The sequence below is a fragment of the Euleptes europaea genome, chromosome 1, assembly GCF_029931775.1.
Source record: "Euleptes europaea isolate rEulEur1 chromosome 1, rEulEur1.hap1, whole genome shotgun sequence".
Classification (NCBI taxonomy): Eukaryota; Metazoa; Chordata; class Lepidosauria; order Squamata; family Sphaerodactylidae; genus Euleptes; species Euleptes europaea.
Genome location: NC_079312.1, coordinates 57757035 through 57769632, shown reverse-complemented (window position 1 = coordinate 57769632; position 12598 = coordinate 57757035).

Below are 12598 nucleotides of genomic sequence, written 5' to 3'. Positions count from 1 at the left end.
TCAGCCAGAAAAAGAAAAAGACTGAGGAAGTACTCTGAAGGACTTCAGAAGACAGGGACAGAGCTGAAGTCCAGATACTGCAGCCAAGAATTCCCTCAGGAGGTGGAAGAAGCCTGTGAGCTGAGGAAGCTGCAGACCAGGGAGGGCTGAATTGTTGAAAGAGAGCTAGGTCCCAGCAGCCTGAATACAGCCTATCTCAAGGCAGTCCATGAAGGGAGCTGCTACACTGAAGTCCAGGGAAGAGCAGATTCCCCTCCCCATGGGAAAGCTGGCAGAAAAGGCCTCTGAAGATTGTAAATTGGAATTCATATAGAATAAGAACAAAGACAGTTCTGTATCCAGTGCTGCATTTTTCTATTGTTCAAATTGTTGCTGTTAAATATAAAAGAATATAGTTGTTTGGATCTGAAGAGAAATGAGTTGTTCTTTTGCTTGAGAAGCAAGCACCTAAAGCCTAACTATGTTAACTAGCCCGAAATATCCTAAAAGTATGTATCCTAAAAAAAAAAATTTTAATCGTGAACTAAAATGGACAAGACATTGCTGGCTCTCCCAAGCAGTTTTTATTGCTTAGTAGCAGGCACTAAATGTTGATCATCCCTTGATTTGGATCAGGGGTGTGAGGGGAGGGATTAACCCTTCTGCCTCCTCTGTACTACCCCTCTGGAGGAAACATACAAGTTGTCAGAATGTTTCCCACAGTGCCCCAAATAGCAACACCAAGAGGCCATTAGAAATCACATCAACTGGGAAATTCTCCTCCTTGCGCTGCTGCCCCATTCCAGGTCTCCCCCGCCTCCACCCTCCGAGCTGTTTGGAAAATTAACAATGGACCTCCATGCATCTTATCTAATGTAGCCTTCTGAAGCACCTCTTTGCATCCATAGGGGCTAGAAACCTTTTAAAATTTGGAAGCTGAGAGTCATGAAGATTAATTGTATGTCTAATACCTCATTCTGTGCCGGGGTATGGGAAATTGTAACAAGGCTACTTTGTAAAAGTTTAGTAAAAGATTTTAAAAATCAGTTTGAAGTCCTGTTTCTCTTGCATGGGGAAAATAGAAGTGGTTTATGTTTTACCATGAGTCATTTAAGCAATATAATTTTTCCTCCTTTTGGCTTGAGAATAAGACTTTTTCTGAGCCCCTGAAGCCAGCATCATGCTGCATTTATTGGAATGCATTTCCATTTATTTCACTCTGGTTGCAGCCACTAGTGATGCAGGGAAGTTTGAGTGCAGTAAAAGGCACTCTAACAATTGGCTAGCCTCACCTTTCAGAAGGCTGAAGCAAACCTTTGCCTAAAAGATCTTGCTTAGCCACTCAACCAAGCCATCACTGGAGCAAGACAAGATAGCACAGCTGATGGCTGATACGGTCATTGATAGGCTGCAGCCTACAAACAAGGTTCCTGCACCAGCAGTCAATCCTTTCCCTGCATCCAGCTCCAATGTTTGGTCTGCCCTCCCAGATCTTGCAAAGAAGAAGAGTTGGTTTTTATATGCCAACTTTTTCTACTACTTAAGGAAGAATCAAACAGGGCTTACAATCACATAAGAAAGGCCCTGCTGGATCAGACCAAAGCCCATCCAGTCCAGCAGTCTGCTCACACAACGGCCAACCAGGTGCCCCCAGGAAGCCACAAACAAGACGACTGCAGCAGCACCCTGCCTGTGTTCCACCGCACCCAACATAACATATCACCTTCCCTTCCCCTCCCCACAACAGACATCCTGTGAGGTAGGTGCAGCTGAGAGAACTCTTAAGAGCTGTGACTAGCCCAAGGTCACCCAGCTGGCTTCATGTGGAGGAGTGGGGAAACAAATCCAGTTCATCAGATTAGTGTCTGCCACTCATGTGGAGGAGTGGGGAATCAAACTCTGTTCTCCAGATAGGAGTCCACCGCTCCAAACCACCACTCTTAACCAATACATCACACTGGCTCTCCAGATGTGTCCAAGCAAGATAAAACAACCCTTTCCTCTCTTTTCCTTACTTTCTCTACCTCTTTTTCACAGTTTTTTCGTCCATTTTGCTGTCTTTCTTTCATGGTCTGCCTTCATTTCTCACTCATTCCACCTTCCAACTTTTCCATGTCCCCCCCCCCTTATTTTCAAGTCTTGGTCTCAACTCCTTCTCATCTCTATCCTGCTTGACAACTTAGAGATATTATCAACAGAAGGGGGGTGTTTTTCCATGATTTTTCCCCATGATCTAATGAAGTAGCAAAAGGAGGCTCCCCCCACACACCCCTTACATGCATGGTTAATCAGTTTTAGTGGTTATACATGTGGAACAGAAGTTAGAATTGCTAGTTCAGGCACCTGGGTTGTTATCAGTATTATTGTATTGGTGGGAGATCTAATAGGTCTTTGTTATATGACAAATGATGTAATCTTTTTAGATAATGTTAGCAAAATCAATCCCAGTGATCCCAATACTTCTCATCCAGCACCACTACACCACCCAGTTTGCCCCTGCTTTTGTGCTAGGTAAAGGCACAAGGCTAAGATGAAATATTTTTTTACTGATTTACTTACTAAGGAATTATTGTGACATGAAGTTTTTGTGAACTAGAGCCCACTTCATCAGATGTAAGAAGTGTAACCTATACTAGGCTGCCCCTGATCGCTGTGCTGACAATATTTAACAGCAGCTTGAATCCTGAATGATCAGTTCTTCCACCTGCTAAAAGGGTTGCAGCAATACTTGATGGAGCAACAGCAATAGCTATCATCCTTTGTTGGGAAACTATAGGCAATATTAAATTAGATTTATAACAAATGTCATCCCCAGTCTTTCTCCCCAGTGGAGACCCAAAGCAGCTTCCATTGCTCTCCTGCCATCTATTTTATCCTCACAACAACCCTGTGAGGTAGATCTGGCTGAGATTGTGCCACCCAGCAACCTTCCATGGCAGATTGGGGATCTCAGTATTACAGACACATGACAGGTTGCTTAAAAGCTCTCTTATTACACGTTGCCTATCATTAAGATAACCTGGGCCGGGGTTTTCCAATTCCCTTCATTTTTGGCACTGCAACTCCCATCATCCTTCTGGGGTTGGTGGCCAGTTTCCAAACATGTAGCATTATTTTGTGATGAGTTATGCCTTCCACAAACAGAGATCTCGGCTTCCATGGCAAATAGCTCAGGGGGGTTGTCTGGACATAACCTGGGCCAGGATATTCCCATGCTTTTCATTTTTGGCCCTGTAACTCCTACAATCACCCTGAAACTGGTGGCCAATTTTGAATATCCTTGTTTTATTTTCTCATGAGTTACATCTGCCACAAATGGACAGATACACAGGCTGATTCTTTTATTACTATAGATTCAAGGTAACAACAAGCCAAGTGATTTGTTTTGTTACGATATTTGGTTTGGTTCAGGGTCTTATGGGGGGGCCCAGATGGAATCTTTGTCCAGGGGCCCATGGTAGGTCTTGGCAGCCTTGGATGCAGCCAAAAAACATGTTCAGGTTGATTGGTACCTGTCCCAAGATGAGAAGGTGAGACTAATAAGGGCACTTTCACACAGCCCAAATAATGCATTTTCAATCCACTTTCAGGGCACCTTAACAATCGTTTGCAAGTGGATTTTGCCAGTTCACACAGTAAAATCCACCTTCAAAGTGCATTGAAAGTGCATTATTTGGGCTGTGTGAAGTGCAAGGAACATATCCTACTAGCAGGGATAACAATACATAATATGCATATTTTATAATATCACAACAAATGATGAAGTACTGTTTTCCAGGAGTTGACCCTTTACTCCTGCTATAACATTTGCAGAGTCCAGACAAGAAGGCATTCGGTGATGAAAACAAGGTAGCCTTTCTGTGTGAAACTTTTTGCCCTCTAAAAAAAGGGAAGAAGAGAGAAGGAAGGTGATAGGGTCTGGATTAGGCTCCAAACCCACAAATGGAATGGCTGTGCTTTTAGGTGGAGGTCAGAGTTCCACCAAGTTTTGTCCTATTCCTCCCCTTCCCCCCTCATCCCTGTTTCTCAGCCCAGACAGAAAAATAAAGTTTCCAAAGTGGATGTTTTTGTGGGCGAAAGGAGGGAGGAGAAAGCCACCGTGGGAGTGTGGCCGTGCTGAGGTGGCGTGAACATGACAGGAACTTGAAACTCCAAAGGGACACGCTGCGCCACATACATCCACCCACCCACCCCTCGCACCCCATATTGATGGCGCTGTCGCTCCCGGCAGCCGCCATCACCCCTTAGCTTCACTTTTTGATTAATGCTCTTCCAAACTTTCCTTGGCTCCCCGCGCTCCCACTTTCTGTCACCCTTCTCATTATGAATGTATCTTTGCATCGGGGAAAGCAGGAGGAAAAATGGTTCTTTCAGGGTGACAGCTGAGCGAGGGCTATATTATTAAAGGTACCAATCATAGGTGCCCAGCTATCATCTCACGATGAATGCACTTGTCAGGAGACCGAGGCGGCCGGGAGAGAGGAGGGAGGGAGGGAGCCAGGGAGCAAGTGGTGGGACAGCAGTGCTCCCTTGCTCTCTCTCTCTCTCTCCCCACGCCCCCCCATCATCACCGCCACCCCCCTGCTTCCCGCCTCCCGCTTCCCTTTCTCCTTTAATGTTGGCCACCTCTGCTCGCCTGAACTTGGACCTTCAGCGGCGACAATTTCTCTGGCCTCGACAGCACGATTAATTTCTCCTGCCCTCCGCAGGGCCTGCGAGTGCTGTGGAAGTCCAGCTGGCCTGCTGCTGATAAGATGTACCTTTTGATTTGTTTTGTCTTTGATTGCCTTTTCTGTCACCTACAATGGCTGGCCGCCTAGAGACCTTCACATTGCCTGACTGACGGATCTATTTATCTATAGGCCTCTCCCAGCGTCTCCCGCCTGGCTTCCCCCCCACACACACGCTTCCCCCTTTCCAAACCTCCACCTCCCTTCTTTCCTCTGCCCCCCTCCCCTTTTCAAACCACCACCTTGTACCACTGAAGTCCTAGCCTAATAGAAGCCGTGAAGGCTCATCCACCATAAAATACATCTGCCATCCTCCTTCTCTCTAAGATAAAAGCCTGTCAGTGTTACTTTCCAATTCCAGGCAGCTTGATTAATGGTGAAAAGCCACTGCAAGATCGACTTCTGGTTTTTACAAGTGCTGTCAGCCGGCCCAGGGTTATGCGAAACACACACTCATACAAAACAAAACAAAATGAGAAAAGGTTGGGTGGGGAGGATGGAAAAGGCAGGGGGCGGGGGGGGGAATGTAACCAAATCATATGAGGTTCAAGACTAAATAAAACAGAAGCCCAGGAAGCCATCAAATGCCTGTCACCTGGGTGCGAAAAATGTGTTCGTTGGCTCACTGTAGCAACGCAAATTATGCCAATAATAAATCATTGTTGAAGGAAGATGGTTGATAATTGGGGGGGGGCATTCGTTGGGGTGGTGGGACACCTGCTCCTGGGCTCAGTCTGGGAGGGGGTTATTAGTCTGTCATTCACACGCATGCAGGATATGAGGAGTAGATACTGTTTGGAATTAAAAGGGTGGAAAGAAGATGATTGAAAATCATACCTAAAATAATAATGCCGGTGGGCTTTGTGGCTCACGAGAATAGGCCCAATAAGAGAAACAATCAGAATTACGATGATGAGCATTTGGTTTTGAAAACCATGGGTCAATAGAAGTTGGTCCTATAAAACATTGTCCCTTCTACTTTGCATCCATGCAAATGTAATGATATTCTTTACAGAATTACACCTCTACCATACTGGAGGGTTGCTGAAGGTCACAGGAAAAGGTTAACCTACCAAGAAGGGTGGATTCAAGTCCTCCCCGCTTCTAGCTACGCATACATGCCTCTGTGTGTATGTGCAAAGGTTCACCTAGTCTAACATCCTGTTTCAAACTGTGGCCAGCCAGATGCTTCTAGTTGAGCTATAATGGAGGTTCTTCTTCAAAGTTGCAAAAAACACACAAAACAATTGGCATTCAATGGCACATTGACTCTGAACTTGAAGCTTCTAGTTAGCCATCATGGCTAATAGTCATTAAAGGATCTATCCTCCATGAATTTGGCTAATTCTTTTTTGAAACTAATCCAGTGGCCACCTGCACCACATTGTGCGGCAGAGAAATCCAAAGATTAATAAAGTGTTATGCAAATAAGTACTTTCATCTGTTTGTACTAAATCTACTATCCATCCATTTTATTAAGTAACCCTGAATAGTACTGTTATATGGGAGGAAACCTGCTGCCAGCTTTTTCCATACCACATGATTTTATAAACCCCTATCATGTCCCTAGCCTGTTGTTTTTTTGCTATACTGAAAAGTCCCAAACACTTTCCTTTATAAAGATGGTGCAGACATTCCTGTGAGGAAATGGATATATATCAGCTCCCCAAAGTTCTTTGAGGAGTTTACAGCATTTTATCATAATCCCTAGCTCACACTGGGTGTGTTCTTACAGGCCAATTCAAACTTGTGCAAACACTAATATCACAGGAATGTCTTTTTTAAGATGGGACAATCAGAGCTTTCTACAGTATTCATCAACTGTTTTTATAAAGATGCAATACCAGCTGTCTCTTTACTAATAATTTGAAAATAATGTGGATTTTGCCTTTTTCACTACTGGTACGCACTGAGTTTGTATGCAGTCATTCACCAGAACCCTAAAATCTCTTTCCTGTATAGTCACAATCCCTTGATGATTCAGTAAAAGTGAGGTTGAGATTTTTTGCCCCACTACTCATCACTTAACATTTATTTACAACAAGCCCTGTTCACAAGTTACAGTGAATGCATGTACAGTCCATATACAGTGTTCTTTGAATGTGCATTGAGTAGTTCTCATGTTACAGTTAATGCATGTACAGATGGATGTGTAATCAGCCCCCCACAGTTATTCAGGAACTGGTTTCATTGGTAAAGTGAATGCTCATTGGATCTTTCTTACAGAATTATGTACACACGTACAGGCAGGATGTATGTGCATTCACTGTAACATGTGAACAACACTGAATCTCATTTGCCAAACTGCTGTATATTCACCCAGTATGGGGAGTTCCTTTTGAAGCTCTTCACAGTCTACTTGGAATTCACCATCCTGAATAATTTGATATGATCTGCATAACTAGCTATTTCACCTCTTATCTTAACTTAAGCAGAGCTCATATTACTGGAGAGGGTGTCCTGGCAACCTATCTCCTGAGATGTCATTTTTTAATTACTGCTTTCAAAGAGTCCAGTATAGGGCATGATTTGGATCCTCAAGGATTTCTCACACACAAATGCATACATAACTGGATCTCCCCACCTTGTTTCTCTGTAGTTAGAGTATCCCTGTATAACAGGTCTGGTGTCCCGCTCTGTGCTATGTGGTTACTCTCTCTCCACTTCCAGCCATTTTATTACCCCAGTCTGGATCTGTTTAGCTGGCTGGCTGGCTGCCCTTCTTTCCCACAAACAAGTTGGTTTGGTTAGATACTCGCTCCTGTCCATCCGAATCTTTTCCCACCTCAAGAGTCTGTCTCTGCTACTCAATGGCAAAGGGAAAGCGCCTTACTAATTGCTTTGAAATTTCCATTCTATCAGGAGCAATATCACGAACCAAAATAACTTTCTTTGGGGCCAAGTGGAAAAGTGCACATTCTTGAACTCCAGAATAGGAATTAGGCAGGGCGGGGAACACAATTCCATTGGTCATTAGGAACCACAAAGAGGGGGACAGCATTCTTTATCTTTGGTTTGGAGTAGGGTTGCCAACTGCCAGGTAGTAGCAGGAGATCTCCGGTAATTCAACTGATCTCCAGCCGATAGAGATCAGATCACCTGGAGAAAAATGGCTGCTTTGGCAATTGAACTCTATGGCATTGAAGTCCCTCCCCTCCCCACCCACCCCTCTTCAGGCTCTGCCCCCAAAATCTCCCACCAGTTGCGAAGAGGGACCTGGCAACCCTAGTTTGGAGGCCCTGTGGGAGGGAAGAGTGGGGCAGAGCCCCCGCCTCAAAATAAATGCTTAGGCCTAGTTATCTGTTTACGTCGTGGATATCCAAATGGGGAATTAAAGCATTGAACCAATTCCTGAAAATCCCCTTCTGGATTTAAGGGGGTGGCTGAAAGAGAAGCTCCAGCCCACAACAAGCTGAAACCCCTGTGAGTGTTATTATGTTGCAGCGTGGAGGCGTACTGCAGCAGAGACTTCACAGGGCAAAGGGAGTTTGGTTGGTGAAAGGAATGATCCACTGTGCATCATGGCTACCCTCAGCCCTGAGCCTGCCATGGGGATGGTGAGGAGCATGACACAGTTGTTAAGAGCGATCTGGGAGACCAGGTTTGAATCCCCACTCTGCCATGGTGGAAGCTCGCTGGGTGATCCTAGGCCAGCCGTGCACTCTCAACCTAATAGGGTTGCCAACCTCCAGGTAGTAGCTGGAGATCTCCTGCTATTGCAACTGATCTCCAGCCGATAGAGATCAGTTCCCCTGGAGAAAATGGCCGCTTTGGCAATAGGACTCTATGGCATTGAAGTCCCTCCCTTCCCCAAACCCCGCCCTCCTCAGGCTCTGCCCCAAAAACCTCCTGCCGGTGGCTAAGAGGGACCTGGAAACCCTACAGCCTAACCTACCTCACACAGACTGTTGTGAGGATAAAATAGAGAAGAACAATGTAATCCGCTTTGTATCCCCATTGTGGGGATAAATTAAGTAAATAAATATAATTTAATTTGTGGATTAGTTCTAGAACGTCATTCCTTTTGACTTTTATTCTGGAGTTTCATGCTTCTAGGTACATGGAGGCCTGATTTGAGCTTAGGGTTGCCAGGTCCCTCTTCGCAACCAGCGGGAGGTTTTTGGGGTGGAGCCTGAGGAGGGCGAGGTTTGGGGAGGGGAGGGACCAATGCCATAGAGTCCAATTGCCAAAGCGGCCATTTTCTCCAGGGGAACTGATCGCTATCGGCTGGAGATCAGTTGAATTAGCAGGAGATCTCCAGCTAGTACCTTGAGTTTGGCAACCCTATTTGGGCTACATTTGTGGAGTGCAGGGAGAGGGTGCTTAAGCATCCCCCATATTCACTGCCTTCCTGACCTGAAACAGGCTCGGGCCACTATTTGCCCCATTGGGGATAGTTACATATGCTAATGCCTACACATAAATTTCCACAGCGTGACAAATTGTGGCTTCCTGGGGTTGTTTCAGGTCAGTAAAACTGGAAGGGAGAAGGAGGCTCAAGTACCCCCTTCCTCTGCACCATAGTCCCGATCCGAATCAGGCCTGTACAGAACACATCTTTGTAATGTTCGAATTGGGCAAAGTTCAATAAACAGTTCACGGCAGCACACACTGCCAGTCTATTGTTTGAATACATGCTGAAGGAATGTTGCGTACCTCACAATACGGGAAAGCCTGTGGATCCCATTTACAAGGTGACGGCAAACAGTGGGAAATGGTTGTGTGTGGATCCATATTGAATCTCAGCTTTTTGAACACAGAACTGTAGAAGATGAGATCCAAATCCCTGAAATAAAAGGCTGGAAATGGCTTTCGTGGTGGCACTCTAGGAATTTCCCCATGTCCCCGTGGTTTTTACCACAGAAATTACCACAGAAATTAGGTAACTCACATGTCACCTAGCTGGAAGTACAGTCACATCATCCCCAAACTCCACTCTCTCCAGGCATCAACCTCAAAATCTCACAGCGTTTGTTAAGGCAGTGTTGGCAATTGTCCTGAGTAGGAAGATATGCAGATATTTCCAGAGGCACGGGCTGGGGGGTGGGGAGCCAGCAGGAAATGGCAAATGGCAGCAGCCCCTGCCTATCCAAAGACATTTTACATATGGGAGATATTACCACAGCTCTGTGCTATGGTAACCTTTTTGCTGCCCCCCCCCCCCCCATCATAGCATGTGGCGCAGGCGTCAGAGACAGGATTGTTTTCATGCCTTCGTCCATGACACACTGGGAAGGATATCCCCAGTGGTTCCTGTGTGTGAATGACTTCCTGCATGGCTAAATTGGGTATCCCATGATCTCAGAGAATGTGCTCCCTGTCACTGTATCGCCAAGTCTGCATCCCCTCTGCTCTAGCATGGAAGTTCCCCTAAACATTTTGAGAACTGCAGGGGAAACTGGGCTTCTAGAACAGCCTTGTGCACCAAACCTACTTTCTACCGCATCTGTCCCTTGGAGGCACAACCATACTCCGTGCTTCCATGCTTGAGCAAAGTAGTTGTTGAACTGAGCCCCAAATGCCCTGATGCAGCTATGGAGATCTAGTTGTGTAGTGCTAGCAGAATCAGGAATGCAGATACGTCCAATTTGCATCAAAGTGCAGGTGCTGCATGTCTCCACTGCATTCCTTAAAGTGGGCTGTGCCCTCAAAGGTTCATCAGCAACGTGGATGTACATCTGCTTTAAGAGGGACCAAGTTATCCACCGGCCAAAGTCTGTCTCTGCATGCAGCTTGCCTGAGTTAATAGGAGCAAGCAATTGTGGATGAGAGGCATAAAGAAAGGATAAAAGTAAGAGAAGTTTCCATTCATTACCCACTCACATCTTTCTCAAAATAATCGAGAATGTTATTTGGTGGACTTCTGGTGTTCTTTCTTTTTTGTTGTTTGCTGTCTTATGGGCAAAACTGTTGAGTTTAGAAATGCTGAAAACTATAGCTGGCTATATTCAGACAATACAATTGAAATATGTTTGTTGGTGGAATGTACAACTTTTGTTTCAAAGATGGCAAGGATTCTTTTGTTGTACATTTCAGTCTGTTGCAGCAAAAACGGGCCCCTTAACAACATTTAAATAAATTTATTGTAGCATAAGGCAGTTTATACTAAAATAAATGTGTTAGTCTTTAAGATACCACTGCTTTTGATGCTAAGATTCCCAAAAAATTCTTCAGTAGGGCATTTGTTACATGAAACTATAGGGAACCCACATGAAAAATAAGACATCCATTTATTGTAAGGTGCCCTATGAAGGAAGCACCATAACGTCTGCTTTCTCCGCTGTACATTTTTTAACACATGCCATAGTCACAGGTATAAGGATTGTAGTGAGGTGTTTCCTCCATCCCTTATGTTTTGATTATTTCTCAGAGGCACCTACATCTAGTTTTTCTGAGGTTTTAAAAACTGACTAATAAACTCTTGAAATATACTGTTTTTGCAATTTAATCTGGAATATGACAAATAAGCCTTTGAACTTGCACAAATCTATGGTGAGACCACACTTGGAATACGATGTACAGTTCTGGTCACCACACCTAAAAAAAGATACTGCAGAGCTTGAAGAAGGTACAGAAAGGAGCAACCAAAATGATCAGGAGGCTAGAGCAACTGCCCTATGAGGAGCATTTAAAATGTTTAGGGCTGTTTAGCTTAGAAAGAAGGCAGTTAAGGGGAGCTATAATAGAGGTCTATAAAATTATGGTATAGAGAGAGTGGACAAGGAGAAGTTTTTCTCCCTCTCATAATAACAGAATGCAGGGTCATCTGCTGAAGCTGGAGGATGAGAGATTCAAAACAGATAAAAGTATTTCTTCACATAACACATAGTTAAATTGTGGAACTTCCTGCCCCAAGATGTGGTGATGGCTGCCAACTTGGAAGGCTTTAAGAGGGGAGTGGACATGTTCATGGAGGAGAGGGCTATTCATGGCTACTAGTCATGATGCATACCTATTCTCTCCAATATCAGAGGAGCATGCCTATTATATTAGGTGCTGTGAAACACAAGCAGGATGCCACTGCAGTCGTCTTGTTTATGGGCTTCCTAGAGGCACCTGGTTGACCACTGTATGAACAGACTGCTTGACTTGATGGGCCTTAGTCTGATCCAGCATGGCTTTTCTTATGTTCTTAACCATACTCTCTTCCGCCTCTATCCCTTTGTGCTCCCTGCAGAAACATGAAATGGTACCCCTGAAGTGTGCTTGTTTTTCTCAAGCATATACTTCTAAATTCCCTTTAAATATACAATGCAGTTTTCAGAAGTACATTAACATTCAGAAAAGGATAATCAGTGATTAGCTTTAAGCAGTTCATCACTTCTTTATTTTTAAGTCAATTAATAAAAGTATTTGGATGCTCAGCAGCCTTACATTAACGATGTATGCAATTCTATTTGCATTAGAGGGGGGACATTTTCCCAATACTGCATTCAAAGTGTGAAAGAAACAAAAACGTTTCTTCTTCCCCACCTACCAACTTATCCTTGCACATTTACTGGGATATCAGCCATTTATCTCAGTGGACCTTGTTTCTGAGTGAGAAAGGCCAAGAAAGAGGATTGGAAGGCAAATCAACTTTTGCGTAAAGATTTCTTCAAGCTGAATTCCACACTGAGAAAAATGTTTTATGGGGCAAGTTCTGCATAGGCCTGATTCAACTTTTCATTTTTTTGTTCGACAAATCAATGAAACGGAGGACACGAGACATTCCTTACAATAAGGGAGAGGTGCTCAGCCTGATTTCCTGGGTTCATTTACTGCCATTGACAGGGAGAGGCGATCAAGCCTGGACTAATTGCTCCATGCATCTACAGAGCATTTAGCTCAGATTTAACAGAGTGACTTAAAGCAACAGTTTGCAACCACTAGTTGCAAGACTGATAAAG